We start from the raw sequence: 18,632 nt of genomic DNA, 5'->3' as shown, positions 1-18,632 counted from the left end.
AGGGTCCCTGGCTGAGTCTGAAAATTAAACTGACAGGAACAGATTAACAGGAGAAAAGTATACATATTTATTTAAGTTTTATGATATGGGAAACTTCATAAGGAAATGAAGATCTAAAGAAATGGTTAAACCAGAATATTTTAATGCTAGTTATGATGAAGAGGAGACAGCCACGGAAAAATATGATAGCTCAAGGAATATGAGGTGAACATAGGTAAACTGGGGTAAACTTAGGCCTATTTCTTAGGATTCTTCTCAGTCTCCTTCGTCTTTGTAGATAATGATACTCCTTTCCTCTGGGTAAAGCGAGGGCGCCTCTCACAAGACAATTTTATGATCTGCTTCAGGGGAAGGTCAGAGTAACCTTTCTTTTTCTGTTATTTTCTCAAACTCCTTTAGCTTAAAATGTTCAACCTGTCAAGGTGCTGCATTTTGGGGATAGTGTGTCCTGAACCCCATCAGATTCAATGAATAATGTCTAGATTCTAGACTAGAACAGGATAAAAATAATGAAAAACTTTAGACTTTATTAGCAAAATGTATAGATAGAATTGTGTAACCAATGTGTTGAATTGCCTCTGCTAATGGGGAAAAATCTATGATGATCCTACGATGGTTGTTCAGAACTATTCTAATTTACCTCTTCTCTCTAGAATATCCAATAATATTTCAGTCATTCTCTGACATCAGGAAAATTCCATTTTCAGGCATTAAAAAGTCAATATAAATCAAAACTTCACTCTCTAATGAATTGAAGACATCTTCCCATCCCCATAGCTCAAGTCAGGCTCGGAAGTATGCAACAGGAAAGAGGTGATGTGATGCCTTTTTCCTCCTTATTCTTCATCCTTTCTTTCACTAGCTACTGCTTTTGGTTTCTCTAGGAATTATGTGGGACATTAAATATTGTGGGCATTAATACTTTTCATCAAATGTTTTCAGTTTTTTCCCCTTTCAGGCACATGGTAAAATTGCATTTCCCTGGCTCCTTACCAATAGATGTGGCCATGTGATTGTTCTTGAGAAAGGAAATGTGAGCAGAAGGGATGTGTGTTTTTCTGGGTGGAAGCTTTAAGAACCAGTACACAAGTCATAATGTTCCCTTCTCTGTGCTGCGGTTGTCATGGAAGCAGGTGAGATAAAATTTCAATGAGGTCAATCTGTGTTGAAAATGTGGTGTGTTGTGAGCAAAAAATAAATATTTATTGTTGTAAGGCTTTGCTTTGGGGATTATATATCACTACAGAAGTCCACAGCTTATCCTGACACAATACACATTATAGCAATACACATTAAAATTACCAAAGATATAATAATTTTGAACTTATACCTGATAACATGTCCTTAAGATATATGAAATTTTTTTAAAAATCAGGATTGTAAAGAGAAACTGAGAAATCTAAAATCATGGGGAAAGAATTCAATATACCTTTATCAGAGAAAGTGACAAAATGTTAGTAAGAATTTTAAAACTTTGAACAGAAAAATTAATAACATATATATATAGAACAGATAGAAAATATACATTTTTTCAAGCTCACATGAAACATTTAAAAGAATTGCTTCATACTAGGTTGAAAAGCAGTATCAGGTATATCAAAGAACCAATATGGTATAGATAATGTTGGTTTACTATAATGAAATTTAGATTAGAAATCAACAATAAAAATAGTACATGTAAATGAACACACACATAAACAACATACACGTTTGAAAACTTAGAATGCACTTCTAAATGATTTATGGATAATTTTGAGAAATATATAATATTCAGAATAATAATGAAAATATTACCTATGAAAATCATGAATTATTATAAAAGTGGTACTTAATGTTAATATTTGGTTAAGTTAGATGGTAATATATAGTGTTTATTATATTAATTTCTATTCATATTATATTTAGAATAATTAATAATAATCTTGAAGTGAAAATAAATAAAACTTAACAGCTTATAAATATGGAAGCTAATTCCTCTCACAGACCATCAGGTGAACAAATTCCTTGATTCTTCCTAATAATTAGTTTATTTAACTCTCATGTTGTGATCTGTTGACACATCAAAAAGTAATAAATATAAGTGTATCACAATGTATCTTTTTCATTGCTTAACAAACATCATTTAAATGTGCATGACTTCCTAAATAGATTACCAGTAACAAATAAAGCAAATAAGTAACAAAAGAGTCAATAGAATCACTAGATACATTTCTCATCACATAGGCAACCACAATGTGGTCCTACTACAGAGACTGGTTCAGTAGGAAAAAAGCATCTGATCTTTGTTTCCATGTTCTGCATTTTAACACTGAAATAATTTTCCCTCTCTGTGAATGTGGATCCTTAATTCAGCTTTGCTGGTCTGTGTTCATTTTGAGGTGGCAAAAAGTGCTTGATGGGGGTGTCCAAGTTTGATTTACTTGGGCTCGGTCTACTTATTACACTGCCCAAACCTGTAACTTGGATAAGTACTCATCCTGTCTTTTCTCTCATTCATCATTGGTTATTTTTTTCCTCCTGGCCTAGCATTCTCATTTCATCTTGATGATAGAGCAACTCTAGTGCTCACTGGATGTGTTTTCCCTTATGCAATTTTGTAACATAAAAATACAGTATGAACCACAGCTTATCTTCTTAAGAAATTTGAGTGGAATGTTCTCTTATAAGGAAAAGAGAAATTTCATGAGACTCTTTGGAAAAACAACCTATTAATCCATATATATATTTGCTTTCCTCTGTACCTGACTCATTCTGATTAGAAGTATGTGTGCAGAGAGCTGATACAAGAAAAAGAAGCAGAGTAAGAAACTTAAAAATTCCATCCCTCAATAAAAGCAACTAAAAAACTGGCAGAAACGGACACATTCAATATTTTTGTAAGTCTAGAAACTAACCAAAGCTTGTGACAACCCAGAGAGCACTTATTCAAGAAAAGCAGCTGACTCTTGCTAAATGGCAACCCACTCCAGTACTCTTGCCTGGCAAATTCCATGGACAGAGGAGCCTGGTAGGCTACAGTTCATGGGGTCGCAAAGAGTCAGACACGACTGAGCAACTTCACTTTCACTTTCACTTTTGTGGCATACACTAGTCCCATGTATTCTCCCTAGCTCAGTCTTGATGATGTGTAATAGTCTGCATTCCCAGTAAAGAAAAAGATATATTGCAACTAAAGGAGCAGAATTGAATCCATTTGCAAAGATTGTCCTTGGTTGGTCTGTCTGGTGGTTCAACTTACCCAAAAAATTTGTTTCATCTGACCTAATTTAGAACTCAACAGTGCTAAAGCCACTAGCTGGGGTGGAAAGGAGGGAGGGTATTGGTCAAAAACATTTGAAAACAAAAGTTTTTGTCATTTATACATGAAGCAATGGATAACAGTTGGGGAAAACAATATGCTAACAAAAATGAATAAGAAAAAAAGATACTTTGAGGGATAAGGGTTGTGAAAAATTCTAACATATTCCAGGAATCTAGAAGACTCTATGTTGGGCCATGGCACAGAGAATTTGTCCCTACTGGTACTCGAAGCTTCTTTTCCACACTGTGTGGGATCACACAGTCTTTTTTTTTTAATCTTAGTTGTTTATTTAATTGATTTTTAAAAATGAATTGTTATTAGAGTATAGTTGCTTTACAACTTTAAGTGTTAGTTTCTACTGTACAGCAAAGTGAATCAGCTATGCATATACATATATCCCCTCTTCCCTGGATTTCCTTCCTGTTTAGGTCACCATAGGGCACTGAGTAGGGTTCCCTGAGCTATACAGTAGGTTCCCGTTAATTATCTATTTTATATATAGTATCAATTGTGTAGTAGATACATCAGTCCCAACCTCCCAATTAATCCTACCCTCCCCCTTCTCCGTTGGTATCCTTACATTTGTTCTCTAAGTCAGTGTTTCTATTTCTCTTTGCAAACAGACAGACGTTATTTTCTTGGGTTCCAAAATCACTGAAGACTATGTTGCAGCCATGAAATTAAAAGATGCTTGCTCCTTGGAAGGAAAGCTATGAAAAACCTAGACAACATATTAGAAAGCATAGACTTCACTTTGCCGACAAAGGCCTGTATAGTCAGAGCTATGATTTTTCCAGTAGTCATGTACAGATGTGAGAGTCGAACTATAAACAAGGCTGAGCACAAAAGAACTGATGCTTTAGAAATGTGGTGCTGGAGAAGACTCTTGATAGTCCCTTGGACTGAAAGGAGATTAAACCATTCAATCCTAAAGGAAATCAACCCTCAATATTCTTTGGAAAGACTGTTGCTAAAGCTGATGCTCCAATACTTTGGTCACCTGATGTGAAGAGCTAACTCATTGGAAAAGACCCTGATGCTGGGAAAGATAGAAGGCAAAAAGAGAAGTGGGCAGCAGAGGATGAGATAATTAGATAGCATCACTGACTCAATGGACACAAATTTGAGCAAGCTCCAGGAGATAGTGGAGGACAGAGGAGTCTAGCATGCTAGAATTTATGGGGTTGCAAAGGGTTGGACATGACTTAGTGACTGAATAACAAAAATAACATTTTTCTGTTTTCCACATATATGTGTTAATATACAATATTTGTTTTTCTCTTTCTGACTTACTTCGCTCTGTATGACAGATTCTAGGCTCATCCACATCTCTACAAATGACCCAATTTCATTCCTTTTTTATTGCTAAGTAATATTCCATTATGTATATATACCACATCTTCTTTATCCATTCCTCTGTATATGGACATTTAGATTATTTCTATGTCCTGGCTATTGTAAATAGTACTGCAATGAAGTCTTGGGTATGAAGTATACAGTTTAGAGAATATAGTCAATAACAATGTAATATACTTGATGACAGATGGTAACTAGACTTATTATGATTGTTTTGTAATATATAATCACTATGCTGTGCACCAGTAGCTTCCCAGGTGGCATTAGTGGTAAAGAACCCGTCTGCCAATGCAGGAGATATAAGAGATGCAGATTTGATCCCTGGATCGGGAAGATTCCCCTGGAGGAGGGCATGACAACCTACTTTAGTATTCTTGCCTGAAGAATCCCCATGGATAGAGGAGCCTGGTGGACTATAGTCCATAGGGTCACAGAGTCAGACACACTGAAGTGACTTAGCATGAAGGCACAAATAATGTGCACCAGGAACTTACATAGGTCAGTTATACTTCCAAAACAAACAGACAGACAAACTAGTAGAAAAAGGGATTAGATTTGTGGTTACCAGGGGGGAGGTGGAATTGTGCAAAGGTAGTTGATAGGTACAAATTTCAAGTTATAAGATATATAAGTGCTGGGGTGTAATGTATAACATGATAAATATAATTAACACTGCTGTATGTTATATACGTGAGTTGTTAAGAGACCAAAATCCTAAGAGTTCTCATCACAAGGGTAAAAATTCTTTTTCTTTTATTTTGTAACTATATGAGATGAAGGATGGTCATTAAAGTGAAAGTGAAAGTAAAGTCGCTCAGCCATGTCCAACTCTTTGTGACCCCATGGATACAAGGCTCCTCTGTCAATGGGATATTCTAGCAAGAGTACTGGATTGGGTTGCCATTTCCTTCTCCAGGGAATCTTCCTGACCCAGGGATCAAACCCAGGTCTCCTGCATTGTAGACAGATGCTTTACCATCTGAGCCAGATGTATATATGTCAAATCATTATGCTGTACTCCTTAAATGGTGTTGTATATCAATTAAATCTCAGTAAAACTGGAAGAATTTAAGATTGACATTTAGCTGGCTCTCATATGAGCCAGGTGAATAAGGAGTTAGTGACTCTTTGTATTTTATGTTTTTCTGCTTAAGAAGTTCTCCTAACAGCCTTTACGTTCAACCAAAGTAAAAATGCTATTTTCGAAAAGATACCCTGGATCATCACTGCTAATTCCCCTAAATTGCCAAAAGAGTTTGCTGATAAACTATTTAATCCTAAATTAAAATTTCATATCAACTAAGGTTTACCAGACACATGATTTAACCAACTAAGCAACCATGTCAAAGGCATCCAAGGTTTAGATCAAATGGGCCAGTCCCTGGAATGCAAAATCAACTGGGCCTTAGGAAGCATCACTATGAACAAAGTGAGTGGAAGTGATGGAATTCCAGTTGAGCTGTTTTAAATCCTAAAAGACGATGCTGTGAAAGTGCTGCACTCAATATGCCAGCAAATTTGGAAAACTCAGCAGTGGCCACAGGACTGGAAAAGGTCAGTTTTTCTTCCAATCACAAAGGAAGGCAATGCCAAAAAATGTTCAAACTACCACACAATTGCACTCATCTCACATGCTAGCAAAGTGCTCAAAATTCTCCAAGCCAGGCTTCAACAGTACGTGAACCAAGAACTTCCAGATGTTTAGGCTGGTTTTAGAAAAGGCACAGGAACCAGAGATAAAATTGCCAACACCTCTTGGAGCATCAAAAAAGCCAGGGAGTTCCAGAGAAACATCTACTTCTGCTTCATTGACTATACTAAAGCCTTTGACTGTGTGGATCACAAGAAACTGTGGAAAATTCTTAAAGAGATGGGAATCCGAGACCACCTGACCTGCCACCTTAGAAATCTGTATGCAGGTCAGGAAGCAACAATTAGAACTAGACATGGAACAACAGACTGGTTCCAATTCGGGAAGGGAGTACGTCATGGCTGTATATTGTCACCCTGTTTATGTAACACATATGAAGAGTATATCAAGTGAAATGCCACGCTGGATGAAGGACAAGCTGGAATCAAGATTACAGGGAGAAATAAATCAACAACCTCAGATATGCAGATGACACCACCCTTATGGCAGAGAGTGAAGAAGAACTAAAGAGCCTCTTGTGGAAGTGAAAGAGGAGAGAGAAAAAAGTTGGCTTAAAACTCATCATTCAGAAAACTAAGATCAAGGCATCCAGTCCCATCAAATCATGGAAAATAGATGGGGAAACAATGGAAACAGTGACTGACTTTGTTTTGGTGGGGGGGGGGGGGAGGGGGGCTCCAAAATCACTGCAGATGGTAACTGCAGCCAAGAAATTAAAAGACACTTGCTTCTTGGAAGAAAAGCTATGACCAACCTAGACAGTCTATTAAAAAGCAGAGACATTACTTTGCTGACAAAGGTCCGTCTAGTCTAAGCTATGGTTTTTCCAGTAGTCATGTATGGATGTGAAATTTGGACTATAAAGAAAGCTGAGCACTGAAGAATTGATGCTTTTGAACTGTGATGTTGGAGAAGACTCTTGGGAGTCCCTTGGACTGCAAGGAGATAAAACCAGTCAATCCTAAAGGAAATCAGTGCTAAATATTCATTGGAAAGACTGATGCTGAAGCTGAAACTCCAATGATTTGGCCACCTGATGTGAAGAACTGACTCACTGGAAAAGACCCTGATGCTGGGAAAGATTGAAGGTAGGAGGAGAAGACGACAACAGAGGATGAGATGGTTGGATGGCATAACTGAGTTGATGGGCAAGAGTTTGAGCAAGCTCCAGGAGTTGATGATGGACAGGGAAACCTGGCATGCTGCAGTCCATGTATTGGGGTCGAAAAGTGTCGGACACGACTGAGCGACTGAATTGAAATGAACTGGAATCATTCCTTTCCTTAAAATAATACAAAAATAATTCAGAATCAAGTACCAGAGTGTGGCATGATTAATTTACAAGACAATGAATTTCACACTGACAACATTATATAGATCTGCTGTATTTACTCTAAGCCCATGATAACAATCCAGAATTAGGAGTTAATTTTCAAAAACTACCAGAGGAAGAACAAACTATAATATTGGAAACCACTTTGAGCTTTGCTTGGTTCTTTACGGAGAATGGTGTCCACACATATGTAAATATTAATAAACTGTATTGAAAATGATTGAGGGTATACCTAGCTATCTAGGAACTTACTAGTACAGGTTTTGTAACTGAAGAACTTGGATCCACAGTACTGAAGACTACCTGGAAAACAGTTGGTATGTGTGTGTGTGAAAGTCACTCAGTTGTGTCTGACTCTTTGTGACCCCATGGACTGTAGCTTGCCAGGCTGCTCTGTCCATGGAATTCTCCAGGCCAGAATACTGGAGTGGGTTGCCATTACCTTCTCCAGGGGATATTCCTGGAGATCAAACACAGGTCTCCCGCATTGCAAGTGGATTCTTTACCATCTGAGTCACCAAGAAAGCCCACTCGTGGTTGGACAAGATCACAAATGTGCTTTCTCTGCTTGTTCATATATTGTTGGGGCTTGTGGAACTGGCTTAGCTGAGTTTCTGGCTCCATGGTCCATTTACATCACAGTAATCCATTCATTTTTATATTACCAAATATATGAGGGGAAATAATGATATAATCAAACACTTGTGCTACATTGTATGCTTAACACATTTATTTCCTAATTAGAAATAAAATTGCATTAATCAAGGGACAAGACTTGCAGAGTAGTGAAGTCAGGAGCTTAGTAAATTCTCCCAGATAAAATTAACTTGATAAAATAAGCAAAAACAACCACATCAGGGCTCTGGAAACTGACTAAAGGCAGACATCAAGTTGAGAAGCTTTTTACTCAAAAAAAAAAAAAAAATGAACCTGAGAGGGATTGATCAAGATAGTGGAGTAAGAGGAGATGGAGATCACCTCCCTACTGCCTGAACACATCAAAAGTACATCAGGATGGACTAGGGATATGTACACATGTGGAAGATTCATGTTGATGTATGTCAAAAGCAAGCACAATATTGTAAAGTAATTAGGCTCCAGTTAAAATAAATTAATTTTAAAAAATACATCTCATGGTTTACATTGGGAAGACTGATCAAGATGGCAGAGTAAGATGTGGAGTTCACCTCCTCCCATGAACATATCAAAAATACACTTACATGTGGAACAATTATTCTGTTCAGTTCAGTCGCTCAGTCATGTCCAACTCTTTGTGACCCTGTGAACCGCAACAGGCCAGGCCTCCCTGTCCATCACCAACTCCCGAGTCCTCCCAAGCCCATGTCAATTCAGTCAGTGATGCCATCCAACAATCTCATCCTATGTCGTCCCCTCTCCTCCTGCCCTCAATCTTTCCCAGCATCGGGGTCTACTCAAATGAGTCAGCTCTTCACATCAGGTGGCAAAATATTGGAGTTTCAGCTTCAGCATCAGTCCTTCCAATGAACACCCAGGACTGATCTCCTTTAGGATGGATTGGTTGGATCTCCTTGCAGTCCAAGGGACTCACAAGAGTCCTCTCCAACACCACAAGTCAAAAGGATCAATTCTTCTGCGCTCAGCTTTCTTTATAGTGCAACTCTCACATCCATACATAACCACTGGAAAAACCACAGCCTTGACTAGAAGGACCTTTGTTGGCAAAGTAATGTCTCTGCTTTTTAATATGCTGTCTAGGCTGGTCATAACTTTCCTTCCAAGGAGTAAGCGTCTTTTAATTTCATGACTGAAATCACCATCTGCAGTGATTTTGGAGCCCAGAAAAATAAAGTCTGACACTGTTTCCACTGTTTCCCCATCTATTTGCCATGAGGTGGTGGTACCAGATGCCATTACCTTAGTTTTCTAAATATTGAGCTTTAAGCCAACTTTTTCACTCTTCTCTTTCACTTTCAACAAGAAGCTCTTTAGTTCTTCTTCACTTTCTGCCATAAGGTGGTGTCATCTGCATATCTGAGGTATTGATATTTCTCCTGGCAGTCTTGATTCCAGCTTGTGCTTCTTCCAGCCCAGTGTTTCTCATGATGTATTCTGCATAGAAGTTAAATAAGCAGGGTGACAATATACAGCCTTGACGTACTCCTTGTCCTGTGTGGAACCAGTCTGTTGTTCCATGTCCAGTTCTAACTGTTGCTTCCTGACCTGCATACAGATTTCTCAAGAGACAGGTCACATGGTCTGGTATTCCCATCTGTTTCAGAATTTTCCACAGTTTATTGTGCTCCACACAGTCAAAGGATTTGGCATAGTCAATAAAGCAGAAATAGATGTTTTTCCGGAACTCTCTTGCTTTTTTGATGATCAGAGGATGTTGGCTATTTGATCTCTGGTTCCTTTGCCTTTTCTAAATCCAGCTTGAATATCTGGAAGTTCACGGTTCACGTATTGCTGAAGCCTGGCTTGGAGAATTTTGAGCATTACTTTAGCAGCGTGTGAGATGAGTGCAACTGTGCATTAGTTTGAGCATTCTTTGGCATTCCCTTTCTTTGGGATTGGAATGAAAACTGACCTTTCCCAGTCCTGTGGCTACTGCTGAGTTTTCCAAATTTGCTGGCATATTGGGTGCAGCACTTTCACAGCATCATCTTTCAGGATTTGAAATAGCTCAACTGGAGTTCCGTCACCTCCACTAGTTTTATTCATAGTGATGCTTTCTAAGGCCCACTTCACTTCACATTCCAGGATGTCTGGCTCTAGGTGAGTGATCACACCATCGTGGTTATCTAGGTTGTGAAGATCTTTTTTGGACAATTCTTCTGTGTATTCTTGCCACCTCTTCTTAATATCTTCTGCTTCTTTTAGGTCCCTACCATTTCTGTCCTTCATTGAGCCCATCTTTGCATGAAATGCTCCCTTGGTATCTCTAATTTTCTTGAAGAGATCTCTAGTCTTTCCCATTCTGCTTTTTTCCTCTATTTCTTTGCATTGATCTCTGAGGAAGGCTTTCTTATCTCTCCTTGATATTTTTGCAACTCTGCATTCAAATGGGAATATCTTTTCTTTTCTCCTTTGCCTTTGCTTCTCTTCTTTTCACAGCTATTTGTAAGGCCTCCTCAGACAACCATTTTGCTTTTTTGCATTTCTTTTTCTTGGGGATGGTCTTGGTTCCTGTCTCCTGTACAATGTCATGAACCTCTGTCCATAGTTCATCAGGCATTCTGTCTATCAGATCTAGTCCCTTAAATCTATTTCTCACTTCCACTGTATAGTCATAAGGGATTTGATTTAGGTCATACCTGAATGGTCTAGTGATTTCCCTACTTTCTTCAATTTCAGTCTGAATTTGGCAATAAGGAGTTCATGATCTGAGCCACAGTCAGCTCCAGGTCTCGTTTTTGCTGACTGTATAGAGTTTCTCCATATTTGGCTGCAAAGAATATAATCAATATGATTTTGGTGTTGACCATCTGGTGATGTCCATGTGTAGAGTCTTCTCTTATGTTGTTGGAAGAGAGTGCTTTCTATAACCAATGCGTTCTCTTGGCAGAACTCTATTAGCCTTTGCCATGCTTCATTCCATACTCCAAGGCCAAATTTTCCTGTTACTCCAGGTGTTTCTTGACTTCCTACTTTTTCATACCAGTCCCCTATAATGAAAAGGACATCCTTTTTGGGTGTTAGTTCTAGAAGGTCTTGTAGGTCTTCATAGAGCCGTTCAACTTCAGCTTCTTCAGCATTACTGGTTGGGGCATAGACTTGGATTACCATGATATTGAATGGTTTGCGTTGGAAAGGAACAGAGGTCATTCTATTGTTTATCAGATTGCATCCGAGTACTGCATTTCAGACTCTTTTGTTGACCATGATGGCTACTCCATTTCTTCTAAGGGATTCCTGTCCACAGTAGTAGATATAATGGTCATCTGAGTTAAATTCACCCATTCCAGTCCATCTTAGTTCTCTGATTCCTAGAATGTCAACGTTCACTCTTGCCATCTCCTGTTTGACCACTACCAATTTGCCTTGATTCATGGACCTAACATTCCAGGTTCCTATGCAATATTGCTCTTTACAGCATCGATCCTTGCTTCTATCACCAGTCCTATCTACAACTGGCTATTGTTTTTCCTTTGGTTCCATCCCCTCATTCTTTCTGGATTTATTTCCTCACTGATCTCCAGTATCATATTGGGCACCTACTGACCTGGGGAGTTCATCTTTTAGTGTCCTATCTTTTTGCCTTTTCATACTGTTCATGGGGTTCTCAAGGCAAGAATATTGAAGTGATTTGCCATTCCCTTCTCCAGTGGACCACATTCTGTCAGACCTCTCCACCATGACCCGTCAGTCTTGGGTGGCCCCACATGGCATGGCTTAGTTTCATTGAGTTAGACAAGGCTGTGTTCCATGTGATCAGATTGGCTAATTGTCTGTGATTGTGGTTTCAGTCTGTCTGCCCTCTGATGCCCTCTCTCAGTGCCTACCATCTTACTTGGTTTTCTCTTACCTTGGATGTGTGGTATCTCTTCATGGCTGCTGGATCTCCCATACAGCAAAGGCTATAAGAAATATCCACATGTAATCAGCTAGGAAGGAAAGGAAAGTCTTTGGGTCAGGATCTATGCCCCTGAAAGGAGACACAGAGGAAAAAGGAAGAATATACAGGCTGACACTCACTCTGGGGAATGAGCAGTGAGAGCCACATATTGGGTGCTCCAGTCCCGAGATCCTACACAGGAGAGATGAGCCCCACTGATTGGTTAGATGATCACTGGGACTCTCTGGAGGATTGTGGGAAGCCTGAACTCCACTTACAAGAAGCATTCATGTTCTGGCTATCATTTGAGGCAAGGCATAGAATGTGATTAGAGAACTGCTTTAGTGGCTGCTGGGTTTTCTGTTACTGTCTCATTACACATCCCATCTTAAACCAACTGAACTTTCTGGCCCTGCTCATGCCACATCATGCTGTGGCACTGAATCTGAGCTGGCCATGACTGGGGAGAAGACATGGCAGTGGGGTACAAAAGCGACCTGGTCTCAGGGTAGAGCCTGGGTGGTGTGTCAGAATCCATTGTTGGTATTTATTCAAGCAGTACATCCAAAGAAGCCCAGGTCTCTGGTGGAAGCCATTTGACCACAGCTCATACCCTGATACAGTCTGAGAGTTTACACAGGCCCTACCTACCCAGTGTTGTGGCTCCACAACAGGGCAGAGGCAGCAGAGGGCAGAAATTGGCTATAAAGAACAAAGGGACTGTGAGGTAGTGCACTGGGGACAGCTTGGGTCTCTGTCTGCAGCCAACAAAAGCCAAAAGCCCTCATGGGCTCCCCTTGCCACAGAAATTCTCCCCTCTGGGGCAGGAGTCCCAGTGCTCAGAGAGGAGAAACACACACTTAAAGTGAACAGAGCCTGCTTGGGCCATACACTCAGAGCTTCTGTTCCAGCAACCTGGGATCAGACATCTTCCCCAGTAGGGTAGTGATGGCTAATGAGCAGAGGGTAGTCCCATCTCCCAGCTGATGCCAGCTCTAGTTCCTCCATCTCCAGACCACCCACTATGAAGGTGATAGCTGTCAGCACACCCTGAGGAAAAATTGAGATTTGCATCCACATCAAATGTAACTCTCCACCAAAGGCTTTGAGCACATGCAATCTGTATAGGGATACTCCCACATAAGAACACACTCTCAAGACTGCAGTATGTAACCATTTCCCAAGAAGTCATAGAGGGAAAGTTAATCTAAACGAAGAAAGCAGAGGAACTACTGTTAATTGAAAGAGCAAGAGAAAACCTTTGAAAAATAATGGAACAGAAATAACAGTTTTTACCAGATAAAGAATTCAGAGCCCAGAAATAAAACCACACATTTATGGCCAAAAATGGCAAGAATGAATATACAATGGGGAAAAAACATTCTCTTCAATTAGTGGTGCTGGGAAAACTGGCCTTTCTCTCACCATATGCAAAACTAAATTGAAATGGATTAAAGACCTAAATGTAAGTCCTGAAACCATAAAACTCCTAGAAGAAAACAGGCACAACACTTGTTGACAAAATCACAGCAGTATTCTTTTGGCTCTGTCTAAAACAAAAGAAACAAAAGCAAAAATCAACCAATGCCACCTAATTAAACATAAAAGCTTTTACACAGCAAAGGAAACCATTAACAAACTGAAAAGAAAATTTATGAAATGGGAGAAAATATTTGCAAATGATATGACCTGCAAGGGGTTAACATTTAAAATATATAAACAGCTCATACAACTCAATAATTAAAAACCCAATACAAAATGGTAGAAGACCTGAGTATATATTTTCCCAACAAATACATAAAGATGGCTAGGAAGCATGAGAAAAGATACTCAACATCACTAATTATTAGAGAACTATAAATAAAAATTTACAATATCAACAATAAGACATAATCTCACACCTATCAGAAAGACTACCCTCAAAAGTCTACCAATAACAAATGTTAGCAAGAATGTCAAGAAAAAGGAGCCCTTGTACACTGTTAGTAGGAGTATAAATTGGTGCATCCATTATGTAAACAGTATAGTGGTTCCACAAAAATCTAAAAATAGAACTACCATATACTCTAGCAGTTCTGCTCCTAGGTATATATCCAGAAAAAAAACAAAAACACTAATTTGAAAAGATATATGCACTCCAGTGTTCATAACAGCACTATTTACAATAGCTAGGATATGAAAACAATCTACTGAAGTATACATCAACTGAAAAATGGTTAAGAAAGTTGGGATACATACATACATATATATATATATATATATATATATATATATATATATACACACACACACACATACATGTATATATACATATATATATATTCCGTATATACAATGGAATATTACTCAGCCATAAAAAAAGAATGAAATTTTGCCATTTGCAGCAGTGTGGATGAACTCAGATGATTTTACGCTTAGTGAAATAAGTCAGGTTTGAGACTTTTTGTCTTTTGAGAAAGACAAATAGTGCATGATGTTACTTATATGTGGAATCTAAAAAATAATAGAAACCAACATATAGCAAAACAGAAATGGAATCAGAGATATAGAAAGTGAACTAATATTACCAGTGGGTAGAGGGAAGTGGGAGGGACAAGACAGAGGTATGAGATTAAAAGATATAAACTACAATGTATAAAAAAATAAGCAACAAGGATATATTGTACAAATAGTATTGAGCAACATATTTTAAAATGCATATAGCATGGCTAAGTAGGATTTATTCCAAGAATATGAGGCTGATTCAAAATTCAAAAATCCATCAATGTCAAGAGAATGAGAAGACACAGACTGAGAGAGTATTATTGCAAATGGTATATATGATGAACTCTTATCCAAAATATGCAAAGAACTCTGAAAAATTGACAACAAAAAAACAACCAACCTGTTAAATGGGTAAAAGATCTGAACAGGCACCTCACCAAAGAAGGTATACATCTGACAAATGAACCATCTGAGAAGCCTACATAATGTATGATTCCAACAATATAATTTTCTGGGAAAATCCAAACTATGGAGACAATAAGCAGATCTGTGGTTGTCAGGGGTTTGTGGTAGAGCAAGGGATGATGATTAAACAGAGCACATAGGGCTTTTAGGACATGAAAATACTTATGATACTGCAGTGGTGGATAAATTTCATTTCACATTTTTTCAAACTTATAAGTATGTAAACAAAGAGTGAACCTTAATATAAAATACAGAGTTTGGGTAATTTTAATATGTCATTGTAGGTACACAAATTGTAACAAATGTACCACTTTATTGTGGGATATGGATAGTGGGGGAGGTTCTGCATGTGTGGGGGCAGGGGCTATTTGGGAACTTTCTGCACTTCTGCTACAATTTTCCTGTAACCTAAGACTACCCATAACATAAGTTTAGGTTTTTAAAGTTGCCTCCTCAAAAAAAAAAATCCATCAGTGTTATCCACCATATTAACATACTAAGGAAGGAAAAATCACATGTTTTCAATTGATGCATAAGAATATTTGACAAATTAAAATCACAATACTGTAAAATCACATGCATATTGGAACTGAAGTAAAAAATACCGTTAATACCAAATGCTATTGATGACCAGGAGTAACTGTATCTTTTATACATTGCCGGTGAGAATATAAAATGGCACAATAATTCTGATAGTTTCTTATAAGACCAAACATATATTTGCCGTGAAAGTGTTAGTCGCTCAGTCGTGTCTGACTCTTTGCGATCCCATAGACTGTAGCCCACCAGGCTCCTCTATCCGTGGAATTCTCCAGGCAAGAATACTGGAGTGGATAGCCATTCCTTCTCCAGGGGATCTTCCCAACCCAGGGATCGAACCCAGGTCTCGTGCATTGCAGGCAGATTCTTTATCCTCTGAGCCACTAGGGAAGCCCCAGCAACAACTCCACACTTGAACCCTTGGTCATTTATCATAGAAAAATAAAAATATATGCTCACACAAAAGCTTTTATGTGGATAGCAACTTTATTTATAACAAACCAAACCTGGAAACAACCCAGATGTCCTTCAAAGAGGTTCATGTTTAAACCAAAGAGTAGTATATCTGTATACTAGAATACTACTCATTAGTAGAAATGAATAAACTATTTATATATGCAAAAATTGAAAGGGTCTCCAGGGAATTATGCTGTGTGAAAGAAGCCAGACACAAAGGCTACATATTGTATAATTCCATTTATGTGTCATTCTAAAATAGAGAAAACTACAGGGATGGAGAACACATCAGTGGTTGCCAAGAGCTAGGGATGGGAGGGAGGGTAGGTGTGACTATAAAGGAATTACAGGATGAGGGAGTTGTCAAATTGTCACATTTTATTCCTAAACTCCTCCTCAGCCACCACCTCCTCCTTCACCTTTCATATATGTTCCTTGAAGAAAAGCTTTTCATCCAGGCTTTTCTAGATTTCTATCCCTGGTTTTGTTTGAAAAAATATGAATTATTCCCCAAATTTGTCTCTGGTTTCTGGCAGGTAGCAGCAGTATGACATGAGCATGAGATGTGAGGGGGGACTACTTGTTTTCATTCTATGTTGTGTGTTGAAAATTACTGTATTGTTCTACCTTTGCCTGTCCTTACTTTTGTGTTAATATTAACTTTTGTTGTTTTTATTTATTTATTTATTACTTTTTAAAATTGAAATATAGTTGATTTACAATGTTTTATTAGTTTCAGATGTATAGCAAAGTGATTCAGTTGTGTGTATGTGTGTGTGTATGTGTATTCTTTATATTTTTTCAGGTTTGTTTACCTTATAGGTTATTATAAAATAATGAATAGAGATTCCTGTGCTATATAGTAGGTCCTTATTTTAGGATAGTTTGGGATTAATACATATAGTAGTGTGTACATGTTAATCCCAAACTCCTAACTTGATTTTGAGTCTAGCCTATTTTCTTCATTGGTTTATAGATATTATTTTTACTGTAATGTGAACAGGGCCTTCTCCTGAATGCAAGAGAAATGGTAAGTCTCATAATGTAAAACTATTCCTCTTCTCACTACCCCTCCCCTCAATATAGCTTAATTTTAAATCTGAGGAGACTGGGTAAAATAATGTGTAGTGCTTATATTATTTTCTTAAAGTCTGATGCAAATTTGCAGTAACTGCTGTTTCAAAGGCTGGAAGCTGAGGAATAAGCTTTTACTGGTGCAATAATGTTCTTATTGACTTTATTGATGCCAGATAACAATGTATCTTTCTTACAGAGCACTCATTTCTGCTCCTAATAGTTTCAAAAGGAATATGTCCATAAAGATATAGGAGTTTAACTGAATACATTATTTAAAATAGTTATTCCATTATAAATGAATATTTAGAAAATTCTAAAATATTTGTTTCACTGTCTGTATTGTCTGAATTGTGTTTATCTTCAACTGTTTACCTTCAGTACATCTTTTATCACTTGGCCAATCACAATGAATAGTCTAATATAAGTTCACTGTGTGTTTTGTTATATTTGTTATATTTTTATTTTAACCTTGAATTTAACACGGAGAATATAAAATAGAAGCCAAGTATAACCTTTTCTGAGCATTCACAGCGTGCCAGATACCATGGAGAAGATCATAAGTGCACTAGTAGCTAATTCAAGGACATTTTCTTTGAGGAGAAAAAAATAGCAAATGGGTGCATGTTTAACTGTTTTTTTTCTGGATGGAAAACACATTTTTTTTAGTATTTTAATTTTATTAAAGTATAGTTGATTTACAATGTTGTATTAATTTCAGGTGTATAGCAAAGTGAATAAGTTATACATATCTTCCTTCTTTTTCAGATTCTTGTCTTATATAAGTCATCATAGAATATTAGATAAAGTTCCCTGTGATATTTAGTAGGTCCCTATTGGTCATTTATCTTATATATAGTAATGTGTGTATGTTCATCCCAAGCTCCAGATTTATCCCTCCACCCTACCTTTCCTCTTTGGTAACCATAAGTTTGTTTTGTATATCTATAAGTCTCCTTTTATTTTGTAAATAAATTCATTCGTACATTTTTTTAAAGATTAAATTCTACATATGAATGATATCATATATTTGTCTTTCCCTTGTATGACTTACTTCACTTACTGTGATAATCTCTAGATCCATCCATGTTGCTGCAAATGGCATCATGTCATTCTTTTTTATAGTTGAGTGATATTCCACTCTCCAGTACTCTTGCCTGGAAAATCCCATGGATGGAGGAGCCTGGTAGGCTGCAGTCCATGGGGTCGCTACGAGTTGGACATGACTGAGCAACTTCACTTTCACTTTTCACATTCATGCATTGGAGAAGGAAACGGCAACTCACTCCAGTGTTCTTGCCTGGAGAATCCCAGGGATGGGGGAGGCTGGTGGGCTGCCGTCTATGGGGTCACACAGAGTCAGACACGACTGAAGCGACTTTGCAGCAGCAGCAGCAGCAATATTCCATTGTATATATGTACCACATCTTTATCC

This window comes from Odocoileus virginianus, chromosome X (assembly GCF_023699985.2).
Source record: "Odocoileus virginianus isolate 20LAN1187 ecotype Illinois chromosome X, Ovbor_1.2, whole genome shotgun sequence".
Lineage (NCBI taxonomy): Eukaryota > Metazoa > Chordata > Mammalia > Artiodactyla > Cervidae > Odocoileus > Odocoileus virginianus.
Note: the sequence above shows the minus strand (reverse complement) of the source record.